The sequence below is a fragment of the Mus musculus genome, chromosome 1, assembly GCF_000001635.26.
Source record: "Mus musculus strain C57BL/6J chromosome 1, GRCm38.p6 C57BL/6J".
NCBI lineage: Eukaryota > Metazoa > Chordata > Mammalia > Rodentia > Muridae > Mus > Mus musculus.
Window position 1 is genome coordinate 42,997,358 of NC_000067.6, and position 22,720 is coordinate 43,020,077.

The following is a 22,720-nucleotide window of genomic DNA, read 5'->3' on the forward strand; positions in this document are numbered from 1 at the left end:
TGTCAAATAATATGCCATAGTTTTCTGGCTTAAGCCCCCCACACATGGTTTCTACAGCATTTGTTGATCACATCAAGTATTTACATACAGTAGCCACCTAGTCCACCTAGACCTGTGCTCTACAATTCTCTCACACGACTATGAAATCGCTTAAGGACACATTTCTCCGAATACATCTCCATTCTTGATAATTAACGCATGAGTGTTTTTAGATCAGGGTGTGCTTGAACCCTGAGTCTGCTGCTAAATGTAAAAGAAGGACATAGAGAGAAACTAGAGTTTGAATGGCAGTCTAAGACCAGGATTTCCCACAGGGATGGGATACTATGGAACCAGCATCTTTGCGAAAATGAAGATAGTCCTGTGTCTTCTGTTACACAAAGGGCTTAGACTTTATCTCTAGTTTGGCTTTGACAGGGACTTTCTCTGAAAGCCATGAGTGTGCCAGCTATGAGCCAAGTCTCCAACACCGTAGTCATATATTAAAAAGTTCCTCCTTCCCAGCATTGTGCTAAAGAAGTAGTGAAGGAATGTGTGTGGCTGGAGTTTTGTTTCTTTAATGCTACCTAGTACCTCTGCGGGGTCTTCCTGAAGAAGCAATTGTTACATCATATTCTATGTCACAAATGTCCCCTCCATTCCTGCTAGCCATTTGTATTTGGTTCTGTGTCTTTCTATTGAGAAAGTCAACTGGACATTTCCCTTTATAACCTTTTTCCTTCTCGTTGATTTAGCTATTATTGTACCATTTTTATTTCTCCCTAAACTATTCAGACTTAATTACATGTTTTCTTCTGCCTTTGGCTCAAGTGTGCTAATTATGTAGTATTTAGTCTGTCTCAAGTTTATTATTAGATTTTTTTCATTGTCCCTCCATTTGCCAAATTGCAGCGAATTTATATTTTTAGGGATCTTTCCATTCGTGGTGCCATTGTTTGAAGAAGCCAAAGAAAGCCTATTTAAAACTAGGCTTGACTCAATATTTTCAACCCCAGGTATAAAATTTTACATACCAAACTGAGGTTGGTTAAGTCTGTCATTGTTTAGCCTATGAGCATCACTTTAGTAAAGTTGCCAAAATTCTAGAGCTTTCTCTTACAACAAATGGTTTATAAAGCCATGGGATGTGAGATATTACCCTACTCTATCTCTCTCCTTCAGTGTGGCTTCCTACTGTCATCAAGGGAGACCCACTTACAACTTCTGGACTTTTCCTCTCCTCCCCTCCACACCTTACAACTTACTACAATCTGTACCACAAAAATCTTAGATCTTGATTACAGTTGCTATGTTCTTACTTGGCTCATTTGCTAGTTCAGTCAGTCAACAGATGCCTGCTGAAGGCTGTCCTGTAGACACCAAGGACAAACCTGTTACATTATATTCTCTCCTTCCAGTCCTTTCTGCTTGGTCCCGTGTCTTCCTATTGGAAAAGTCATACCATTTATTGAAAGAGAAATCTCTAGAATCTTGCCAACTTTACACTTGATCTTAACCAAAAGGCCGAGAAGCGATTCTTGCCAACTTTACTAAAGTGATTCTCAGAGGCTGAATAAAAACAGAATTAACCAACCTCAATTTAGTATGTAGAATGAATAGTGTCCCTACTCTTTTTTTTTTGAGTTTTTATATTTATTCTTCATTTAACTTTTAAAACACTACTATAGTTGAATATTAAAACAAAAACAATAGCCAAGTAGTGAGCATATTATGATTACAGTCCTTCCCACATTCACTACTGCATAAAGAATGTCAAAGAGTTACTGGCCCATAAGAGGTCTGACACTGAACGCCACCTCTGGGATGCTGTTCATCATCCCCATATGCTTCTCCATTATGACGCCGTCTTTCCTGATTTGGATCAAAGTCCACCAGTTCTACCTGATCCATTTCATTAGTCTCTTCTACTTCCTTCTTTTCAGGAAGGAGTTTTTCCAGCAAAGAGAGTTTATCAGGAAAGAGAAAGCCATTTTCAGGAAAGTTTACCTTAAATTCAATGAGTAGACATCCCTTTTCATATGGCTGATGGTATATTGGCATATCTTCATTTAGCACACATTTTATATCCCCATGCTTGACAATCTGATCTGGATGAGAGGTGATGACTATGGTTCGGTTGTGTCAGGAAACATACTCTTTATAAAAACACGTGCTGTAGAGTGAAATGTGCCGCATTCTTGTTTTCTTATACTCTGCGTCTTCTGAGTTTCTCACAATGTTTTGCCATGAGACCCATCATTCCTCCATTATAAGTAGTCCTGCCCCTTGTTACTGGACTTGGCCATGTGATTCCCTTCAACCTATGGAATATTGAAGAGTGCCATTTGAGGGAGGCTTACAATATGTTCTTCTGGCATTTTCATGAAAATATGCCCCAGCAGTCCAGTCCCAGAATAATAAAACACCCACAAGATGCAACACACCGTCTAGAAATGAGTCCAGTAGAGCTGAAGTTAGAGCAGAGTTCACGCAGCAGAACCCAGCCTGGCCCAAATGGCAGGACTGTAGGCAGTAAGAATAAAGGCTAGAGATTTTGAGGGGTGATTTGTTACAAAGCATTTACTTAGGAATTGCTAAGTGGTGAAGTGGTGCTTGCTGCTAAAATAAAAAGGAAATTTTAGAGAATGGTGAATGTTTTCCTTCAGAGAGAGATGTAGGTTCATAGGGATAACATAGAAGAAATTTCTAGCACTTGCTGGTTAAAGCAGTTACTGTGTCAAATGCTGTGCAGCTAATTTGTTTTTAATACACTAAATGAGTTAAGGAGGTGCTAACAACATTTCTTAAGGAAATTGAGTCACAAAGAAAGTTTCGTTTTTAGTCTTTTCAGTCTTGTACATTATTAAAGGAAAGTTGGAAACTTGTCTTACTTTCTTTTCCTGTTGCTAAAGTGGTAAGTAAAATACTCTAGCTAAAGCAACTTAAGGAAGAATAGATTCATTTTGGTTTACAGTTCCAGGGGGATATAGGCCAGCATGGCAGGGAGGGCATCTGTAGCAAGGGCCTCCTGGCAGGAACAGAAGGCTGAATGGTCCAAGTGCATCCACACTCAGGAAGCAGAGAGGGAACAGAAATTAGTGCCAGGATATAAAGCCTCTAAGCCCACCCCCAATGACACTTTTTCTCCAGCAACTCTCCACTTCCTAGACATTCTACAACTTTTGTAAACAGTGCCATCAGCTGGCAACCAAGTGTTCAAACACATAAGCCCATGGGTGACATTTCACATTCAAACCAGAGCAGACCTCTATTCTCCTTCAGTGCAATTGAGTGTATTATAGATGTACAGCTGGCTGTGACTTCTTGGAAGACAGATCCCACATGCTAGAGGGCATTTCCCCTAACAGATGACTACTACGGCTGCAGAGTCACCTGAATCTGGGGAAGGGAAAGCATCACCCACATTTCGAAACTACTCCATAAATTCAGATGTTCCACAAACCTCTCAGGTTTTATAATTTCCCAGAACTATTCACAGAACTCAGCAGAAACTGCTTCAGTTTCATTATGAGGGACACAACAAGAATACTCGGCCCAACAGGAAGGCACAGGATCAGTGCTGTGAAGGACAGAGAATCATAGACTCTTTGTGTGACATCTGAGCACACCACATTCCCAGTACACTTGTGTGTGTTCTCATGAATTTGCCCCAAACTCCAGTGTCTCAAGTTTTTGTTTTGAAAATTCTGAGATCAAAACATATAATTACAATTCTTTCTTGCTTTTCGTTCCTTCAAAGCCTCCATTATATGCCTCCCTACTCTTCTTTCAAACTCACGGCCTCTTCTTTCATTAATTAGTACTGCATGCATATGTGTGTGTTTCTGTGTGTGTGTGTGAGTAAGAATATATATATATATATATATATATATATATATATATATTCTTAAGTATACATATGCATATACACATATATATTCCCACCTCTCCAACTTCCAGCTTTCCCCCTTGCCTATAGTTTTTTGTGTAGAGTTGAGTTCTAATGGGTTTTCCCCCATCCATTTTGGCATGCCCACTGGTGTCATCCTTGTTCAGCTCACATTTGGCTGCCACGTTGGTGAGAGTTTATGAATGTAGATTTTGATATTGTTAGGAGACACAATCTCACAGCAACCTCCCTGACCCACCAGCTCTTACAACCTTTCCACTCCATCTTCCTCATCTTCACTGAGCCTCAGATACAGGGGTGTTTTGGAGATGTGTCTACTGAAACTCTACTCCACAACACTGACTTTTGACTGGTTGTGGTTTTCTGTAATAGTCTCCATCTGTTGCAAAGAGAATGTTTCCAGATAAAGAGTGAAGATTGCACTAGTATGTGAGTCTAAGAACAAAGGCTTAGAGACTGTTGTTGTGGGTTATATTTCTTTCTCTGTCAATTGTGATCAATAAATTTGGTTAGTATTATTGTCTTGGCTGACATCTGTGGTCTTTCCAACAGATGTTTGTAGAACATCTGCACCGGCTCTTCTGGATTCCAGAGTCTCTATTGAGAAGTCAGGTGTTAGTCTAATAGGCCTGCCTCCATATGTTACCAAGTCATATTCCCTTACCACTTTTAATATTTTTTCTTTGTCCTGTATGTTTAGTTATTTGAATATTATGTGCTGTCTTTGTTAGGATTTTACTGCTGTGAACTGACAGCATGATCAAGGCAACTCTTTTAAGGACATTTAATTGAGGCTGGCTTACAGGTTCATAGGTTCAGTCCATTATCATCAAAGCAGGATTATTGAAGCATCCAGGCAGACATGGTGCAGGAGAAGCTGAGAGTTCTACATCTTCATCTGAAGGCTGCTAAGACTGATTTTCAGAACCCACACCCTCAGTGACATGCTTCCTCCAACAAGGCCATACCTCCTCCAACAAGGCCACACCTCCTAATAGTGCCACTCCCTAGGCCAAGAATATACAAACCATCTCATGTGCTGTGGGTAATTTCTTTTCTAGTTCAGTCTATTTGGTGTTCTATATGTTTCTAACATCTTGTTAGGCATCTCCTTATTTAAGTTGGGGAAATTTTCTTCTACGATTTTGTTAAAAATATTTTCTGGGTCTTTTACCTGGATTTCTTCTCCTCTCTATTTCTGTTATTTGGAGATTTGGTAGTAGTGTCCCAGATTCCCTGGCTGTTTTGTGCCCAAGTTCATTTTTTTGTGAGATTTAACATTTCCTTGGTCTGAGCTATCCATCTCATCTACCTTGTCTTCATTGCCTGAGATATTTTCTTCCATGTCTTGCAATCTGTGAGGCTAATCCCTTAGATTTTGCTTGACTTCCTACAGCTTTTATTTCTAGTTTTATTTCAGTTTGGATTTTCATTAATGATTCAATTTCTTTGTTAAATTCTTCTGTCATGTCTTGAACAGTTTTCATTATTTCATTCAATGTTCTGTGTTCTCACAAACTTCACCAAATAATTTGTTCATATTATCTTTAAGGAGCTTGAACATATACATGATTGTTATTTTAAAGTCATTGTCTTGGGTTTCAGCCATATCCCATTTTTCAGGGCCTATGACACCAGGGCTAGTAGTGGAATGTCCCACTACTAGGTTCTGGTGGAGACATATTGTCCTTGGTTGTTAATGCTGTGCTGATGTCTAGGCATCTTGAATTATGATGGTTGAGATGATTCTAGGACTTGTCTTCGTTGGTTGGGAGTTCCATTCTTTGATTGCTATGGCTCTCTCTGGATCTTAGAAAAGTGTAGTGGTTGAAGGTTACCTAGTAGAGATATGTCTGCAGGTTAGCGAGTGGCAGATGGGAATAGATATGAAGTAGGAGATAAGGATGAGGAGCATATGGGGGAAAGCTATTGGAATTAGGCCCGCACAAAGAGGCAGGATTCCACACAAGGGGTTGGAAGTGTGATAGGAGGAGGGGCTCTGGCATGTAGGCTGTAGTGGGACAATGAATATGTCTAGAGAGAAAAGGATGAAAGATCTAGGAGGGCATGGATATGCACCAAGTAGTGGAATGTCCCATGAGTGGAATTGTAGGATGAGGGAACCTGTGTAAGGGCTGATAAAGGGATGGTGGGGGGTGGGGGGATGAGGCTGGAGAGATTGTGATGGAGGACAAGAATGACATGAGAATCTCCTACCTGAATCCCCTCCTAGTATGGCCACCAGGGTTCTCTGGTAGAAAGTGTTTCTCGACATCATCATCTGACATTGAAGAATAGAGATGGGCTAAAAAGGAATGTTGAAATGGTCTTTAGGAAAGAGCTAAGCTGGATCCAGTGCCGAGAGTTTTTACTAGAGTTCAGTATATTGACACGATTAGTTGTTAGTTAAACAACTGAACTTAATCCCTAAGCCTATCTTTGCCATGGAGGTAAGGGGGCTGGAAGTACAATCCTCTGTAGGCTGAAGTATCCAGGGCTCAGGGAACTATGCCTCTATCATAAATTCCAAGGCCCCTTTAAAGCTCTAGCTATGGAAATGAAAATGCAGAGATCAAAGTTCCCTGAACAGTTTGAACAGCAGAATAGATGCCATGAAAGGAAACCCTAAAGAGATCGCTCAGAATTCACAGGGAAAAATAATGACATGCAAAATAAGAGAGAGTTGAAGATACTGAGAATGTCCCCTGACCAGAGGCACCAAGAGAAGCAAATCCTGATGACTTCATGACCATGGATGTTTGGAGATAATGGGGAAACTATAGATTTCTCACTTCTAGAAGCCTCACTTGAATCAAACTGGATAACACACACACACACACACACACACACACACACACACCACACACACAAATCTACATTTGAATTACCATAAACTACTAAAAATGAACATCTTCAAATTGCCCTAAGAGGGAAACAAGTGTAGATTATACACAAGGAACCAAGGGCAATCGAACAAAGGGATATTAGATTGATAACCAGTAAAGGACTAAAACAGTCAACTTAAGGCAGGAACAGGAAAGAAATTGATTGACACTATTAAAACAAGGTGGCAATACAAGCCCAAAAGGGGAATTCTAAAAATAAATTCGCTAGCATTGCCACCAGCCAGACTTGTGAGTTGCAGACCAGACAGCTTTCAATCAGAGTTCTAAGCATTTCATGGGGATTTCCTCAGCTTTGTGTTGCCAGGAACTGGTACTTGGGGAAGACTAAAATGTAATGATGGTTAGTCCAAATTCTTAACACATATGACCTAGCATCAACCAGAAAGAAAGTTTCTGTAAGGGATTGCCTAGACCAGGTTGGTCTGTGGGGGATTGTATTGATTGCCGTAAGTGATGAAGGAAGGCACAGCCTGAAAGTGAGTGGAACTGTCCCTTGGGTTTGAGCCCTAGATTTTATAAGAGCAGAGAAGAAAAGAAAGGAAGGGAGGAAGGGATGGAGGTAAAAGGGAAGGAGGGAGAAAATAGGAACTGAGCACTAAGCATGAACTCATTCATTTTCTTCTGCTCCCAACTGTAGTTGAGAGCATTTTTCTAAAATAGGGTCTACTCAGTAAACAGTGGTCAAACAAACAAGTATATAAATAACACAGCCCTAAACGACACAAGAGCTGAATACAAATGGATAAGCTCAAGAATTAGAATGCTGCCACTCAGTCATCATGGTGAGGACGTGGCAGACATGGGACATCCCTGGCTCCAAGTTCACACAGTTGTGTTAGCATCCCTAAGTGAACATCAAGGATGATGGAGGGAAAGGCAACATGGGCATAAACCAACTGGCTACAGAGATCAAAAGGGTGAGTCACAGGAAGATTTCTGCTGTTGAGACCTCTAGGTTGTACCAGAAGCTGAGGAAGCCACACCTACCTTGTCGGATCCCATAACTATACTCTTTCAAGTTCTTGCCTTGATTTCCCTACCATGATGGACTATAACCTGGAATCATGAGCTAAAATAATCTATTTCTCGTCTTAATCAGGGTTTGTATCCCTGCACAAAACATCATGACCAAGAAGCAAGTTGGGGAGGAAAGGATTTATTCAGCTTACACTTCCACATTGCTGTTCATCACGAAAGGAAGTCAGGACAGGAGCACACACAGAGCAGGAACTTGGAGGCAGGAGCTGACACAGAGACTGTGGAAGGGTGCTGCTTATTCGCTTGCTTCCCCTGGCTTGCTCAGCTTGGCTTCTTATAGGACCTAGGACTACCAGCCCAGGGATAGCCTTACCCACAAGGGGCTGGACCTTCCCTCCTTGATTACTAATTGGGAAAATGCCTTACAGCTGGATCACATGGAGGCATTTCCTCCAGGGAGGCTCCTTCCTCTGTGATAAGTCCAGCTTGTGTGGAGTTGACACATAAAGCCGGCCAGCACACCCCCTAAGTTGCTTTTTGTCAGGGTATTTTTTCTCGGTAGCAGAAACCAAACCAGAACAAGGACTGTGTTGCTGCTGTTGCTACTGTTGCTTCTCATAAATGTAAAACAAAACCCATCGAACCCACACAAGAGCTCATTTTAATAACTAGTTTTCAGTGGGCTGAAATAGTTTTTTCAACAGAGTGGGACATCTGTGGACAACATTTTTAGGTCTCAAAATGTATGTACCCGGAGGAAACTTTTGCCACAGTGACTAAAGGGTTAAAGCGCCGTGGATCTTGACTTTGAGCACTTTGAGTCTCCTTACCAGCAGAACAACCAGGCAAGCCTTTAAACTGTGGGAGATGTTTGCATGCCGGTTGATTTCTGATGGTTGGCTGAACATTTGTTTAATCTCTGGTTGAGACTTTTGCACTCTGGGCAGAGGTGGGGGCGGGAGCAAGAAATGATGCTCTCAGCACCCCCCCCCCCCCGCAGGCTGCGGAGAACCAGGCTAGACGAGTAGGCATGAATGTATTAACCTCGTTTCCTTGGGAACCATAGAGCATGTCAGTCATCACATCCAGCAGCCTGCTCTGTGTAAGGCAATTAGTTCCGGGATTGGTCAGACGACCGTTCTATTTTTGAGCCCTTTCTTATCAATTAGAAGAAGAATACCTGACGTGCAGAGATTTCTCAGCAGTCTGTGCCACAACATAGTTGAGAAGCAACATGAAGGGAGCTCACACGGCCTCCTACAAAGATCCCTCTAATTTTTTCCCTCAGAAGAACGTCTTGATGGACTGGCTCAGGGTTGAATACAAGCAAGGGCGAGAGGCTGCTTAGCTCATGCTCTTCACAAGGAAACAGACTCGGAGGTGGCACACACGGCTCTCCCAGGAGCTTACTCTGGAAGTTAGCGGCAGTGCAGATCATTAAGTAGATTTTTGTATAAACATGTGGATTTGGGGGAGGTTAAAGCAAAAATAATACAAATAAACGGCATTATTGGTGATACAGCAGACTGTGTGATGCACATGGGTTTATGTATCCAGTATGTCATCCGTTTTGCCCACAAGGTCGAGGACAGAGTAGAGTGGCCTCTGAGAATGGTGTGGCAAAATGATGCTTATGGGTGCTGTGGAGACAGCTCAGTGAGTAAAGTGCCTACTGTGCAAACATGAAGACTTAAATTCATGTCCCTAACACCCAAGTAAAAAGTCAGGTGTGACAACACATACCTGTTATCCACCCACCAGGGAGGCAGAGACAGGAGGATTCCCTGAAGCTTGCTGGCCATTCAGTCTACCAGATTGATTCAGTGAGATACCCTATTTCAAAAAAACCAAGGTAAGGGCAACTTATGAAGATATCGTCTATGTGAACATGCATTGCTTGCTTGTTCATGCAACTGTACCTACATGTGCAACACGTGTACACACATACAACCCCTTATAAACTACAAGAACTCTTAATCTAGAGGTTGTGTGGATCTGGGGGCATAATGGCCACAGATTTGCAATATACATTTATGTTTGCTTCAAGTTAGGGAAACGTGGCCTTGAGCATCTTCACACTGGCGAGTTAGTAAAGGACAAGCAAAACTTGAACTGGATTGCAAGCCACTCTCAGTCTCTGTCGCTGGCCCCACGAAGACAATGACCTAAGTCCATTTGCTAAAATCTGGCTTCCCTGTAGCATGTGAGGTTTTTCCCTGCACAAACAGCCCCTCCCAGCACTTGCACATGTGTGTGCTCATTTACCCAAGAACCAGAAGGACCATGATTGATGCCATCTAGACCTTGGTAGCAGGAACATAAAAGTAGGAACATGAAATCCTTTCCCACAAATAAATTATCATCGGCAAGTCAGCACTCCATCTGTGTGTGTCCAGTGTGGCCCCTTTGCTCTGCATAGTTCTGCTGTCCTGGGATGATTGACCTTCGCTCTCCTCTAAGGTGGTAGAGCGCCTCCATTTATTTCTGGCTGGGTCTCCTCAACATTACAATTAATCAGGGAGGTACCAGCACATTGATATAATTTACAGTATGTTCCCATCAAGCGCTTGATCACAGGGAATGGCTCTGAAGCATATTCACAGATACTAACAGTTGCTGAGGCTAGGAGCAAACCTGGCCTTCCAGAAACAGCAGTTAGTGACCAAGAGCCTACCTTCCACTCAGTGGCTTAGGGTGTTCTTCTGAAAGTCCTTGGTGGGGGAAAATGCTTCTTTGAGCTCAGAGTACCCACTGCCATAAAGCCAGCTTCATAAAGCTCTGGAGTCTACTAGAGATGTCCTAGGTTAGGCACGGTATGAGGACTACTTGGTCTCTGAGGTAGAAAACCAGCCTGGTTCTCCTCACCCTCTTCTCTGGTCTGGGCATTACTATCAGGGTGGAGATACTCCTTCCATGCTAGACTAGACATAGTCTAGACCCCAAATCTCTGAGAGTAGGAGTTTGGGAAAGAAGGAAGATGAAGAAAATAGAACTCAGTCTGCCTTTCTGCCTCACAGCTCTGGGCTCAGACTCTGAGTCACTGGCTTCTTGCCCCTATTAGCCAGGACTCATACCAAAATGAACCCAGGGACGAGGCAACCTGCAGGCCTGAAGAAATACACTAGACCAAGGCCAAAGGAGACAGCACCCTGAGAGGGTCTTAGCCAAGATGGCACCCTAGAACTGTCTGGGAATGGCTTTAGAGCGCAAACTTCCACTGACCTACTGTCTCATCTCTACTATTGCTGCTCCAGAGTCCAAAGGCTGCGGTAGGGTCAATGTCTAAGTGCCCTGGGTCCCATGGTATTTCATGGGACACTGTGACCTCCATTGAACTGGAAGTTTTAGGGTCTTTTTAAACTTTTTTATTAATCTTTATAAAAAATTAAACTTTATTATTTAAAAACTTGCAAATAGATAAAAACACAATACACCAAAATTAACAGGGCCATAGATGATACAGAGCAATGAACTTCTAAACAATTGGAATAAGAGTGGAAACTGTGGAGCTTCTATTAAATTGACCCTTTGTTTTTGTTTTGTTTTTAAGATTTATTTATTTATTATATGTAAGTACACTATAGATGTTTTCAGACATACCAGAAGAGGACATCAGATCTCATTACAGATGGTGGTGAGCAACCATGTAGTTGCTGGGATTTGAACTCAGGACCTACAGAAGAGCAGTCAGTGCTCTTAACCGCTGAGCCAACTCTGCAACCCAAGCTGACCCTTTGTGTATCAAATAAATTTTGTTCCTATCTACCACCACAGCACCTCCCCCCCCCCAATTCTTTGACAGAACTCAAAAACAATTCACTTTTTCATAACTCATGTCTATTTCCTGGCACACCCAACTCTCATGTTTATTAATTCTTTGAGGTTTCAGTACAACGTGTTTTGATCATATCCATCCCTCTGCCAGATCTATCCATACTTCCAAACTCTCCCAACTGTTGACCACCCTCCAGGAAGGGCCACACACATCCTAGAGTATATGCGCTTCGAAACTAGATTTGATAGGTGTCTTAGTTAGAGTTTTCTTGCTGTGAAGAGACACCATGACCACCACAACTCTTATAAAGAAAAAACATTTAATCAGGGTTGGCTTGCAGTCTAAAAGGCTTAATCCATTATTGTTAGTGGCAAGAAGAATAATGTCATGCAGGCAGACAGTGCTAGAAAAGTAGCTGAAAGTTCTACATCTGGATCTGCAGGAAGAACAAGTAAGACACCAGGCCTGGCTTGAGCTTCAGAAACTCAAAACCCAACCCCTGTGATACACTTCCTCCAACAAGGCCACACCTCCAATAGTACCACTCCCTACGGACCTGTGTGGAGCCATTTTCATTCAAACCACCACAATAGGTTAATAGAAGAGAGAGAACTAGCTGAAGTCCTGTTTGCCTGGTCAGGCACAGCCTCCCCAATAAATTACTAGAGGCTGTTCATACTTTGAGCTCAGGACTACATTTCCCAGTTGTCCTTGCACATTAAGCACCCCAAAGGCCCTTAAGAGGCAGTCTTCACTGGCCTCCTCAGATGTTTCTTTGTTACTTTGCTTTTGCTTGCCCTAAAAATACTGTCCCAGTTTTGCATCCCGCCCAGTACCTGCAGACATCCTTTGAGCGAGGGTTAGTAAACAAATGACTAGAGAGTACGGTGGGAACCTGCATGGCCAGCCTGCTATCCCTGGCTTGGTGGGAACCCATGAACACTTTAAACTCACATTCTTGCCACCAGCAAATACCCTGGGAAAATCAGAAAAGTCCCTGTCCTTTTCATTTCTACTTGGTGACAGTGGTGTTCACCCCTGATCAGTCCGTGCACTGTTGAGTTCTGTTCTGGAGAAACCTAACAACACAGGGCTGAACATTCCGCAGTCACCAAAGGTCAGAAGAAACACACATAGATACACAGCTCTTTGCAGATACATAGTCTATAGATTTCTAACTCTCTGGATGTGTGCGGCTATAAAGAGAGATTCACTTTAAGCGATTGGCTCATGAAATAGTTGGGTTTGTAAGTCTTCACATCTTAAAACTGCAGTACATGCTAGCAGGCTGGGGCTCAGGAATGGGTTGATATCAGGCTAGAATGTGTTCTATGTAACCAACCTCAACACCTTCTATATAACTCACCCCAAACATTCAACTCCTTCCATATAACTCACCCCAGCCATGCACCGCCACCAGGTATGGCATATCACATCTTCGCTCACTCCTTACCCAAAGGTAGGAAGAGCTAAATTTTTTTATGGATTTCCCCCATTAGTTAGACCCCTAACCTTCTCTGAGAACACAAACCACCTTTTCTTCAAAGCCACAATGAATTCTTTTGTGTGCATGTTTTACATTAAATGTTTAGAGAAATGAAAAAGCACCATCGCATGGTTTCTATTAGTTTCCTCAAAAGTATGGGTTCGAGTTATCGTGAACAAAGACTCTGGGTATTGGGTTTCCCTGATCCTGCTGGCCTGGTCTGCCCTTCATTTCCTGCCATCTTCCAGAACACCAGGAAACAGAGGACACCCCACCCTGGGGCTCTGGGCTCACTCACATCAGATAAGTAGATGACTCTAAGGCCATCGGGAAATAATAAGGTGTGCCTTGTCCACCTCTGTAATTATTTCCTCACAGTGACTGGGCCTGAAGACAGACTCTCCTCAGCTGACATGTTCATTAGACTCAGAAACTTGAATCATATGGAAAGGGGAAATACAGTGAAACAAATGCAAAAGAGCATTTCTCAGGATGCCTCGGCTTATAAGAGACCCTCACACCCTTGAACCAGGACCAGGGCCTATTCTGTGGCCTGCAGTTTGTGATAGTTGCCTGATCTTTTTTCCACCCATGGCTTAGTAAAGAATGCCTTACCTGTCATACACAGCAGTGTTTCTTGACTCCTACCCAGGTGTCCTCATAGACACAGGTACCCTGTATTGAGGACCTACCCAAGATTTAGACTCCCATTTTCATTGTTTTCATCCTTCTGACAAAAGCTCCCGACAGCAACTCACAGAGGCTGACCCCAAAGTCCTGAGGCAGAAGTGGGAATTATCTTCCATTTCATTTTTCTTTCATCTATCCCCAAACTCCTACTCTCAGAGACCCATTCCCTCTCCTTCTGGCCAGCATCATTTTATTTTTAAAAAGGATTCATCATGAGATGTTTGCCATGTGTTTCTCTCCTGGGTTAGGAACTTAGCAAGGCTAAGGTTAACCCACTGGGTGACCCCTTGTTATTGAGCTAAGACAATGAAGTTCTGATTAAACCAAGGAAGAACTATCTAGCAAGGAAATTAAGGTTAAAATGTGGGTGCGGGAGATTTTATCTGGTTTTTATTGGGGTACAAAAGGGCCTCCCTGGGTTCACTAGGATGTACCAACTACAACTTGCCCTCCTTGTAGACCACAGAAGTCAGGAGACTATTCTCTCAAAAGTCAGGGTTTGGTGTACCAGGAACCCAAGAGATTCTCTGCCAGTGAGCTCATCTGTTTGCTCAACTCAGAGCCTACAGAATCTACACATAGAACCCTCTGACTGGTGATGAGGACCCAGAGGTGGGAAAGCACGGGTCTAATTCCCACTCTGTAGAACCAGCTGCAGGAACGCAGATACAAACCTGTAAACTGCAGGACAATGAGCATATGACTGGTGGCTGGTGACTTGTCCTTCTATGTGGGTGAAGAAAGGCTGGGGTTTAATGGTTCAGGGCAAGTAAAGGGCTTTAAGGAAAGAACAATGCATTTAAGGAAAGAGATAACAAGGAGCTGTGTGTTTGAGACATCCCATGTAGCTGGAGAGAATTCTTCAAATGGGGAGGTGTAAGCCTGAGCATGGGGTCAATTGCAGTGTTTCTTAAGGTTGTCTTCACTGCACTCTGTGTAAGAAATTCATGTTACATTAAGTATGGGGAGCACAGAGGTATAAGAACATAGTTACAAACATCGCCCTGCAATGCGCAGAAGACACCATGTCTATACTATTTTATTTTGTGGGGACTGTAGCTTGTTTTTATTGCTTAGTGAGTTTTTTCTTTCTCCAGTACTGGAGATGGACCAGTGAGCCTCAAGCATGTCAGCTGTACTTCTAAGCTATATCCCCAACACTGCTTGTTTTGTGACATCATCTCGCTATGTAGAGCAGGTTGGCCTGGGACTCCCATCATCCACTTCAGCCACTGGAATATTGGAATTACAGCATGTGCCATCTTGCCCAGCTTTTGTTCTGGTATTCATGTGTTGGTGATGGTTGATAAGCCAACTTTCTCATCTTCTAATGGGTCTCTAGTCATCTCTGTTTAGAGTCGGAACTTGATCCTGTAGTTACTAGGGAGCCACTAAGGTGGAAATGATCTGGCCTCTTTTCTTTCACAGAATACTTGATGGTCCAGCTGATGTAGAGTGAATGGCAGTGGTTCTCAACCTTCCTAACACCTCAACCCTTTAATACATTTTCTCATGATGTGGTGACCCCCTAATCATAAATTACTTTTGTTCCTACTTCATAACTGTAATTTTGCTACTATTATGAGTTGTAAGGTAAATATCTAACATACGGGATATCTGGTATGTGATCCTCAAAGGAGTCACAGGCTGAGAACACTGGCTTACAGGGTCACCTGGGGCTGGGTGGCTATAATCCGATTGAGAAATGAGCACACCTCAAACATGAGTACTGGCAATTTATATGGAATAAAGCAAATTACTTTTTTAGCTCTTTAAGAATAGAAGAGATGATTGGTTGGAGACATGGAGAAGGAGCGAGGAGGAAGAATGGGGTTGACAATTGGATTCTGCTTTAGTAATTCAGGTTTCTGCGAAAGTGGGGTATCCACTGGGGTGAACGTAGGGTCCTGCTCATGAACTGATGGGGGCTGGGCGGGGCTTACAGAACCGGGCATGAGCAAGGTTCTGGAACACTGGAATAGAAGTGATGGCCTGGAGAACTATAGGAGAAATGCAGGCCCAGCCTGGAAGTATGCCTCTTTCTCTGGAATGATCTTTGAATCCAAGCAAATGTCAGGCCATTGTTGCTACATACCATCATACAATGCCTCCTAGAGGAGGTTAACACAGAGCAGGTGTGTATTTGTCTTAATTGCCAAACAGCATCATCTCCAGTGACCAAGATGGCAAATGACCCTCTTCTGGCTGGATCCAGAGAAGCCCACACGGGAGTGGCTAACCTGGAGGCTGGTTTACCCTGTGGCTTGGCTGTGGACTTCAGATGTTTCCATCTTGGCTCTTTTTGAACTAAATATGTTCCTCATGCTAAGCAGGCACATGCTTGATGTCGTTAGAAGCCCGGACAATTAAAACATGTTGGGAATTATTAGGAATTGAAGCAGCTGGTATTGGAATATTCTAGCCCTAGGTTTAAATTAGTAAGTTGCCTTTCTTGATAAGAAGTGGTATTAGATTCCAGGCCCTGATTTTGCAATGAATTTGGCTGCTGTCCAGAACAGTCTAACAAAGCAGGTCACCCCCACACACACACTTTTTTTTTTTTTTTTTTTTTTTTTTTAGCTATCACTGTTTTCCACTCTTATCCATCACATTCAAGAAACACAAAATCCAAACAAAGTGTTACTTGTTTTGTTTTACTTGGTTGCTTTTTTTTCCTTAGTTATATTTTGTTGGCAGAAAAGTAAAATAATTTATCCACTCAGTAAATATATACTGAATGGCTACTAAGTTCCAGAAACTGTTAGATGTACCTGAAATATAACATACATGGTAAATGCCAAGAAACAGGGTGAACTGGTGTGTGTGGGGGCAGGAGGTGGTTGCTCATGTCTACTGCAAATTCTGTCTGAGAGCTTGCTGTGGTCCAGCAGGAGCACACGAAGTAGCTATGGATTAAATTCATTGTATGCAGATTCTGTAGTACTCCATCAATGTAGTCCCAGGACTCTCATGGTGCCCATTTCTAGATGAGAAAAACAAAAACAGAAACAAAAACAAAACACAAAACAAACAAACAAAAGAAAGACTTGCCAATGCCCAGGTCAATCTTCAAGGCCCCCTGCTCTGTTCCTCAGAGCTTGCTGTCCCTAAGTTTAGATGGGTTTACAGCTTCCCTCTGTGGAAGCACAAAAATCCCTGTGGCTCTGTATGCCAGCCCTTGTTTCTCTATAGCTGATTCCTAGAGTGGACTTACCAAGTTATTCTTTTCTATATCAATAAAATGATATATATGCAAATAAAGAAACTATGAATGAGGGGCTGGTGAGATGGCTCAGTGGGTAAGAGCACCCGACTGCTCTTCCGAAGGTCCTGAGTTCAAATCCCAGCAATCACATGGTGGCTCACAACCATCCGTAATGAGATCTGACTCCCTCTTCTGGAGTGTCTGAAGACAGCTACAGTGTACTTACATATAACCAATAAATAAATCTAAAAAAAAAAAAAAAAAGAAAGAAAGAAACTATGAATGAATTTCCAGAGTATCCAATAATGATGTCAATCAATTTACAGCTCTTGGCTCCACATACCCAGAAGAAAGCTGGTGGAAGCTCTCTAAAGTGGATACTACAGCACGCTGGCCCATCAGAGACTTCAGCAGGTTCTCCAGTAGCTGTGCCGTAGCATGACCTAGTGTGGAAAGAACAAGGGCTGTTTTCCCCTGAAGGTCTGCCATCCCAATGATAAAATGACTAAGAGATTAGAGCTGGTCTCAGAGACCCTTACCAACCTGCTCCTCTACTGTGGCCATGCAAGTTACACATTCTCTAAATAGAAATAACCCCTCACTCTGGATGAGTGAGAAATGTCAAATCAGATGGAAAGCTAGCTGAGTACTTGGCACAGGTGTGGCTGTTAGGCACATCAGTACCACCATGGCCATTTAGTCACAATCTTGAACCACCCACCCTTCCCTCCCCCTAGGCCTTCGATCCCAGAGTGCAGTCGGGCATCTTTTACAATCAGTACTAACTCTGTGAAGGGCAGCATTGGGTGAAACCTGTGCTATGTCAACATTATAGAGTGTGTTCACACAAACTTGTGGGGTTGCTGCACACTGCCCATTGGTAACTGGTACATCTCATTCCTCCAAAGCACAGGCCTGAACTGTGAATACGTGTGGATTTAAACACGCATAAGTATAGAAAACACAGAATAAACAGGGTATAGAGATTAGCAACAGTGACCGGCACAAGGGCCTTTCAGTGGATGGAGCTGGCAGGACTGAGCATGGCTCTGGATGAACCCCGAGGGAGGGATGAGTGAATGTGGGGGCTGAGACTGTGAAGGCTTTCAGTGAGCTAATGGACCGTTTGCAAAACAAGCAAACTCTATAAACCCACTGTAGAATAAGTCCACGGTGTTCACAGACCAAAGAAGCACGCTTGTACTGTGAAACACAGCCTCCATCCTCATTCAGGCATTGAGGCCTCTATGCCCACCCTCATCTTTGATCAGTTACATCATCTGAGGGAGGGCATGCATCTTGTGGCCACAAGGCTCTAGCTCAGTGATGCTCAACCTTCCTAATGCTATGACCACTTAACACAGTTCCTCATGTTGTGGTGACACCAATCACAAAATTATTTTCATAGCTACTTCATAATTGTAAGTTTGAAGCTATTATGAATCATAGTGTAAAGATCTGATATGTGGGATACATGATGTGCAACCTTGTGAAAGGGTTAAGATCTTGACCATAGGGGTCAAGACCCATCTATGGGTTGAGAAGCACAGCTCTAGTGACCTCCCTGTGCACTACTTCTTCATCGAAAGAATCTGTTCTTCCCCTGGGAACAAACTCTCTCCAGAGCCCCCTCCTCCTGCTTTGCCTTGACCACCCCCCCCCCCCATTACTGTGCTGCTCCTTCTGGGAACTGGAGTGTCTGGTGCCCAGCAGCAGAGGCTACAGGTTCCCTGGACAGAAGGAATGTGTCAATAACTCGGGTCAGGGGTTCTCTGCCATCAGAACACTTGGAAACAGTGTCAGCCACCCTTCTATGTGACAACAGGTAGTTACAACTGCCCTATAGAGAGGAGTGTTTGATTCTGGCCCTGGGTCTTGGAGGTGTCAGGCCACAGGTGACTGTTTCTGTTGCTTTTAGGCCTGTGGTGAGGCAAGATGCTGTGGCAGGAGTGCGAGTACGAACAAAACCACTCACCTCATGCATGGAAAACAAAATAAGGAAGAGTCAGAGACAAGCATCCAACAATGCCCTCCAACGCACACACCAAATAACCCAAGACCTTCTCCAGTATCTCCTGCTTCCTAAGGGTTCTTCCAACTCTCAATTACACCACCCTAGGGGTCATGTAACACAGGGGTCTTCAGGAGATGCTTAAAATTACACAAGAATCACTTGGGTTGGGCCTCCAAGTACAGCCCTTAGTACTTACCCTCAAGTCTGGAATATTAGGAAGCTACTCTTCTAAAAGGCACCCAGGTTACCCCAGCCCCATCCTTCACCTTGTTCTCTGCTTTCTTCCTGTGAATCAAACTGTCACAGAAGATTAAAGGTTTCCTAAAATCATAGAAAACAAACAAACAAACAAACAAACACCCAACCACCACCACCACCACAACAACAAAAACCAAGGCAGTAGTAAAATACATGGAAGCTACACATGCAAGGCACATCCTTAAGACCGATTTGTTTTTTATTTTTGTTTTTCAGTGCTGGGGTGCCAACTCAGGGTCTCCACATACTAGGCAAGTAAGTGCTTTACCGCCAAGTTACACCACTAGCACCGAGATGGATCCATTTCTAAGTATTTGTTTTCTTTTCTGTCTTTTGTAAAATGTCTTTCAATATTCCTTTGAACTACTGTGTGCCTTGTTCTTCTCATCACTGTAACAAAATGGCCGGGAGGAGTGACTTAGGGCAGGGAGGATTTATTTTGGCTCATGGTTCTGGTTTCAGGGGATTTCAATTCCTCTTGGCAAAGAAAGCTTGATGAGGTGGCTGAGATTCGGGTAGAGGGAGTGTGTGGTAGGGTTCCTCGCATCTCACCAGATCAGGGGACACAATCTGGGGTGAACCTAGCTCCCCTCTAGCTGAAAGGTACCTGGGTGGTTGATGAGGGCAGACATCTCAGCACTAATTCGTCCTTTCTGTCATTAGCAAGCATACAACTATTACCTCATCCTTCGGACTAACAGGAACACTTCCCATTCAAGATGTGAAAAGAGAGTTTGGGAGACCCTGGGCTATTGCTTTTAATATCCATTTTATAAACCTGGAAAGCTTTGAGAATTTAGGTCTTAAGAAAAAAATGATGGAACCACAGGTGCACTAGGCACACAGCAGGTCCCAGTGCACATGAGACATGTGACAGCCCCCCCCCCCCCCGCACTGTCTTCCACCCCACTCACCCCACCACCTCCCACCCCCTTACCCATGGGCAACTACAGATGTGACAGCTTTAGCCTACAAGACATTTTGTCAGGGCTTTGGCACAAATTTTCACCATAGATAAATCTTCTTTGCAGTATGGGGCAGCTTTTCTACTGCTTAGTAGAGCCTGGCCTGCCTTTCAATTCTTGTAATGGTCTCTCACCACTCACTACTGGCTTCAGACACCAAGAATTCCCTGTGAACAAACTCTCCCCCCACCCCCACAAGAGCAATCTTTGTGAGTCTTCAAGGATTCCCATGTTGGTCACTTTTCTGTTTTTGTAATACAACACCATGACCCCTGCAGGCATCCTGTGGAAGAAAGATCTTGTTTTGACTTACATTTGCAGAAGGTCAGAACCCATAATGGTGAGGAACACAGGGCTGCCAGGGGATGGAAGGGGGAACCGGGAGCTCATATCCCCTACTACAAGCACAAAACAGAGAGCAAACTGGAAGTGACCGGCAACTTGTTTTTCACAGAGCCTTCCCCAGTGACATACTCCTAACACCTAAACCTTCCCACACAGTGACACTGGCAGGGAACTAAGTATTCAGATGCCTGAGATTATGAGGAACATTCTCACTCAAACCACCATTTATTTTTCCTTCTTTAAGAAACGGTCTCACTATGGTACCCAACATGGAACTCATTATGCAAACCAGGCTGGCTTCAAACCCACAGAGACCTATTTGTTCCTGCCTCTGAGCGCTAGGATTAAAGACTTATGCTACCTTGTCCTGTTTTAATATTGGTTAAACAATAAGTTAATAAATTAATTTCTCACTTAGAATCTAAGAAACTTAGAACTTAATCTAAGTTTCCTTCTCCCATTGTAAAAGTAGTGAAGCGCCAGGCACAGGAGGGTTTCATCCTCTGTTAAAGGAGAGCCACAGAAATCCACCCTGGAGACCCTTGAGGATGACCCAGGAGAGGAGGTTCAGTTGCAGTACACAAGGTTGTTTGTCCACCTAGGGCTTAGGTGCCAAAGGTGATGAGAGCAATGAGATAATAAGCTTCTATACTATACTATAGTAAAAAGCACAATGCCCCGGAGGGATGTAGGACACCATCCCCCACTCCCAAGCAACCACATACCAGCAGCTAGCTCAGACCCACCCCCCTCCCCAGCACACCCACCATATCTGGACCATCTGTCCTGGTGAAGACCCCTTCCTGTCTTTGTTGACGGCCTCATGCCTTGTTGGGGGCTTTTCCAAACACACACACACACACACACACACACACACACACACACACACACACACACACTCCAATCTTGTTCTACAAAAGAAGAAAGAAGCTGAACAATCAGGAGTTCCTTCTAGATTGCAGGCTGAGAAGCAGGGCCATTAACTTGGTACCGACCTTATTTTCTCAGGTCCTCATTGCCTCCTGTATTTCATCTATTCATTGGTGGTTGGTATTTTGGTAACTTCAAGTGAGGAAATAATTTAACCTTGCCTTTCTGCCTGTACCACAAAACCTACTAGCTCTGGATCGTGAATACCAGCAAAGGACATAGGCCTCATATGGCCTCAGTGAAAATGGCCCTTTGTCCGTTCACTTCCGTGTATCCCAAGTGTGGTGGTTTGTATATGCTCTCTCCAGGGAATGGCACTATTAGAAGGTATGGCCCTCTTGGAGTAGGCATGGCTTTGTTGGAGTAGGTGTGGCCCTGTTGGAGTAGGTGTGGCCTTGTTCGAGTAGTTGTGTCACTGTGGGTGTGCATTTTAAGACCCTCATCCTAGCTGCCTGGAAGTCATATTCTGCTAATAGCCTTCAGATGAAGATATAGAACTCTCAGCTCCTCCTACCCCATGCCTGCCTGGATGCTACCATGTTCCCACTTTGATGATAATGGACTGAACCTCTGAACCTATAAGCCAGTCCCAATTAAATGTTGTCCTTATAAGAATTGTCTTGGTTATATCTGTTCACAAAGTAAAATCCTAAGACACCAAGCACAGGAACAATGTTCAGGATGGGTAGAGAGTGGCTAGGATGACCAGGCCCACAATTAGAATTGCTGAGTTCCTAGGTTGTAGCAATACCTCTCTCTGTTTTGAAAATCAGTTGAAAGCACCGTTAAGAACTAAATTTGTGATTGCAAAGAGGCATAAAGGATCTTTTCTGGGGTAGGAGGAATGTTGTTAAAGTTGATTACAGTGACTGACACATTTTAAATGGGCACAAAGCATAATTTATAAATGTACAATAGGAAAACGCTTCATGTATATCATGTGTACAAAGAGCTGAGTATGTCTCCTTCCTCATATTACAAATGGAAAAACATTTTTTTAAAATTACACTTAGGTGGATATTTCAATTTGGTTTTCTTTTCTCCAAAATTATGAGATAAAATGTTAGGAAACTCACAGAGGCAGAAAGAGTTTAAAATTAGTTTCTGAGAAAACCAGGTAAAAGAAGAAGGGTGTTGCAGGTGTGATTTTGAAGGAAAAAAATCTTTTTTTTTTTTTTTCACAAAGCAGCTCTGAGAAGTTTGAGGTGTCAGTATCTGGTTTGTCTCCAGCGTCAGCCTCAGCTGTCCTCTGAGCCCCTGGGCCAGGCTGCTCGGGATG

The 22,720-nt window shown here is 43.3% G+C and overlaps 1 protein-coding gene and 1 pseudogene across 5 annotated transcripts in view; one reads left to right on the plus strand and one right to left on the minus strand.

Annotated features, from left to right (window-relative positions):
* The window catches only part of Gpr45 (G protein-coupled receptor 45), an 82,580-nt gene that overhangs the window by 44,486 nt on the left and 15,374 nt on the right, over positions 1–22,720 (plus strand). The window contains exon 1 of one of the 5 annotated variants that reach the window (XM_006496348.3): positions 19,438–19,456. The exons of the other annotated variants lie outside the window; for them this stretch is intronic. The gene's annotated coding sequence lies outside the window, so the exon portion shown is untranslated. Of the gene's footprint in view, positions 1–19,437; positions 19,457–22,720 lie in introns of those variants that run through there. 5 annotated transcript variants of the gene reach the window in all.
* Positions 1,621–2,120, minus strand: Gm3418 (predicted gene 3418; annotated as a pseudogene).